A 4,211-nucleotide genomic window follows, 5' to 3' on the forward strand; every position below is an offset into this window, starting at 1 on the left:
TCTGACAGAGAGAGAGAAAGACAGTATGAGAAGGGAAGGGTCAGAGAGAGGGAGACACAGAATCTGAAACAGGCTCCCAGCTCTGAGCTGGCTGTCGTCACAGAGCCTGATGTGGGGCTCAAACCCATGAACCCTGAGATCATGACCTGAGTTGAAGTCGAACACTTAACTGACTGAGCCACCCAGGCACCCCATCTGATCACTCAAATTAAGTGGAGCTCTGCAAGTAGCGGAGTATAGTGTGAGATAAATGTCGTTGGGCTTCTTTCATTGAACAGGTACTTAAAAGGAGTACCAATGGGCAAAGAACCACTATAGTTACTACAGGGGGCCAAAATGTGGGGGTGGGAAATCAGAAAGTGAGGTAAACATCTCTCTCTCAAAAAGGGTCCGTCACCTTGTTGGCTCAGTCAGTTAAGTATCTCTTGATTTTGGCTCAGGTCATGATCTCATGATTGTGAGATTGGGTCCTGCATTGGCTCCACACATGGCATGGAGCCTCCTTGAGATTCTCTCTTGCTCTCTCCGTCTACCAATCTCCTATTCATGCATACTCTATCTCTCTCTCAAAAAAAAAAAATAAATAAATAAAGGAAAGCATAAAGAAAGTGGGGTAAACATACAGACAACTCATTTTGTTCAGGAGAAAGTAGGTGAGGGAGTAGGAGGCAAACTGTTCTATATTCAGACTTTCTCTGAATCTGGAACTTCTATACATTCTACAGAGAGAAAACAAAGAGTTCTTTTGCCCTTAGATCCTTTCATGTGCACTCAAACCAGTAGTAGTCTCTGTCTTTCCATGTGAATTACACCTCTGTTTGCATTCCAGATTCTTGAAATTTACAAGTGTTTCTTTTAAACTGGTGATACTATTCCCATTATATTTGCTGTTAGTTTTTACATTTCGTATTTTTCTTACTGCCTTAAAAATGTTTATATTTAGAGAGATGTTGAGGAGAAGAGAGGGGCAAAAGGAGATGAACATCAGTATTGATCCATCACCTTCAACTAGAAGACCTTGCTTACAAGAACAAACACTTTTAATGTTAATGTTCTATTTACAGGTGTTTTATCTTATGGGTTATGCTTTTGGCATTTCCTTAAGGAGCTTTTAATATGGCATCATTCTTAAAGCCTTTGTCTGAATGTCCACAGGATATGCTAAGTGGTATATGAGTAATATAAAGTTCTGTGAGAGTTCAGGGCAGGGAGAGATCACTTAGAAGTAGGTAGTTTTGCAGTATTGCTTAACAGTTTTCCAATAAGTTGCTGCTGACTCCCGAATTTTCTAAGTATTGAGATATATTGTTAATGTTTCAGGATTTGGCTTGAGCACATAAAGTTCAAGAAATGTATCTATCTGTGGCCAGTGAGCCCTAAACAAAACCATTAGTGATATAAAAAGCCAGAAATGCTCCTCAGCTCTCAAACCTCCCCTTATCTGCCATGTATTGTTTTATTCCACAGAAGTTTCTTTAAAGTCTTGATGGGCCCTTTGGATTTTATACATTTTCTTCTTTAATATATGAGGAACAAATTATCTGTTTAGTGTGCTTATTGTGATCTTCTTTCCTACACTGAAATCCCTGACTCTGTTTATTTTGAACTCACTTTCAAGGGACTGATGGGCTTGTCTGTTTAAAAAATATATATATTTTATCAGTAAATGCCTTAGAGCACCATGAGTACCTCGAGGTCTCAGTGCTTTGTTGTCAGGATTTAGCACCTAGTAGGTACTAAATAAATCTTTGAAAAAAAGAAAGAATGTGATTGAACTCACACAAATCAGAAAAGGTTGGGCAAAGAGCAGTACACATGTAAACACTAAAACCAAGGGCATTCCAAATAATCTGAGGTTGAAAGTAATGTTTTTATTTCTGATGCTAGAGAGGAAAAGATCTAAAGTTTCTCTAGATGTAAAATGAAAGGCATTTTTTTTCTTTTAGCTGTTAAAACTGTGACATGGCTTTATTATAAAGGCTACTTTGTTTAGGTGTGGCAAAGAAATAGAAACCCCTAGCACCATTGCCTTGGTGCCCATCATTAATCAATTGGATGACACCAGCATGACAAAGCTTCCACTGAGATGCCTGCCATGTATCCCTGGTCCTTGCCTCAAGGTGGTGATGGTTTGCACTCACACTGGGGGAAACACAGAGCCGCAGCCCTTTCCTTCATCCCAGCCTCCAGCACTGCTTATAACTAGCATATGCTCTGGCTGAATGACCTGGCTTCATTCATAGCTAAATCAGTACTAAAGCAGTCTGGATGATAGATAGCAGCTTATCAATAATTGAAAAGAAAGGCTCAGAGATGTCCCATTATCTGAATAATTAATGCTCCACTTGGGCTTTGTAATTCCTTAATAAAACTGACTGATTGATTTGCTTAATTAATTCCTCCTTTGACAGGCTTATTGCTTTCTTTGGAGACAGGGATGGGCAAAAAGGAAAAAAAAAAAAAAGATAATTCAAGCCAAGAGAAAAGATTTAAAATCTTCATAAACTTTAACCCCCTCAGAGTATTATGAAAACAAGTTCTCCAGCAAACCTTCTATCCTAGTCTCTGCTTTGCTGTAAAAGACCCCAACATCCCTGTAAACAAGACACCACATGTCACCTGGGTGTATTTGGTTTTGCAACTGATGAAACATTATGCTAAATGGTAAGGGCCCAGCCACATCTGTAGTGATAAACTGAGATCAACCTTAAACACTTTTGAATAAATCGATCTGAATTAATGTTTAAAGCCGACTTCCATTTAAAACAATGAGCTCTGAGCAAGGCCGTGGCAGCTACCTCTATGCCGAGCAAGCTGATGGCTCTGCCTGTGTGAAGTATCCCTCTGGTTTTATGTGCACCTGCTCTGAGTGAAGAACAGCACCTGCCACTAGAATTTGGTCTAATCTCAATTCTGCTGCCATCCCTCCTATGATAACTGGAGTTGACCAGAGAAGACTCAAATCACCACACAAAATTAAATGAAGAAATGGAAGGCAACAGGTCATATGAGGTGAGGTTGGAGGGACGGAGATTATGAAAAAGAAAACTTTGAACAAAGTAAGTGAATGTAAGCTAGTACATGGCAGAGGGTAGAGAATAAATGACATTTCTCTTAATTTTGGAACTCATAGAATTTGTGGTTAGAAAATTAGATAATCATCTTAGAAAAAGTTGTAAAAGAGCAAAAATATAGAAGAAAAATTATTTTTGGGAGAAGAAAGGAAGCCTTACTATCAGACATTCCAGTGATTTTTGTCAAGTTAAATAACGAATATACACAGCAGAAGTTTTAGTGCTGGAATCTGTTTCACTCATTTGTATGATTGAATTGCATTGATTCCTGTGGTTTTCTCAAGAACTTTGTCTTCGCTTGGGCTACTTTAACAAAATACCCTAGACTGAGCTGCTTAAATAATAGACATTTATTTTTCACAGTTCTGGAGGCTGGAAAGTCCAAAATTAAGTTGCTAGTCTGTTTAGTCCCTGGTGAAAGCCCCATTCCTGGTTTGCAGAAGACTGGATGCCTTCTTGCTGTATCCTCATATACTAGCAGTAAGGATGACAGAGGAGGGGAGGGAAGGAGGGAGCGAGAAAAAGAGCATATGATAGAGCTCTTCAGTTTCTTTTTACACAGGAATGAATCTCATCATGAGGACCTCACATCTCATGTAAATCCAATAATCAGTCATCAAAGTTCCCACCTCCCTAATGCCATCACTTTGAGGGGTAGGGTTTCAACATTTGAATTTTGGAGTGATGCAAACATTCAGTTAGTTTTAAACTTAGTTAAGAAGAGTTGATGGTGAAGGTAGGTCGGGGTATCCTATATGGGAATCTATTTCTGACCAGGGTTTTCAGTACAAGGACTAGGGGTAATGATAATGTCTGTGGTGTAGTGAGAAATCTCTTTCCCTCAAATTTTCATGAAAAGAATAGACACATAACTAAATAAAATAATTTCTTGATAAGGCACAGTGTGAGGTCTCAGTGGAAGAGGGTGAGATGATCATTCTGATCCTAAGATTACTTGAAACTCACGTCTCACAATCTTGACCTTTGTCACAGTGAAAGCTACACATTACCTTAATTTTCTCAGTTTTCATAACTTAACTCCATCTTTCATATACAGGAGAGACATACATCTTCCAAGAATGAACACATGAGTGACTAAGAATACCATTCTGAGCACAGTTCTGGGAGCTGTGTTAC

This window comes from Hyaena hyaena, unplaced genomic scaffold (assembly GCF_003009895.1).
Source record: "Hyaena hyaena isolate Hyena2069 unplaced genomic scaffold, ASM300989v1 scaffold_537, whole genome shotgun sequence".
In the NCBI taxonomy this organism is placed as follows: domain Eukaryota; kingdom Metazoa; phylum Chordata; class Mammalia; order Carnivora; family Hyaenidae; genus Hyaena; species Hyaena hyaena.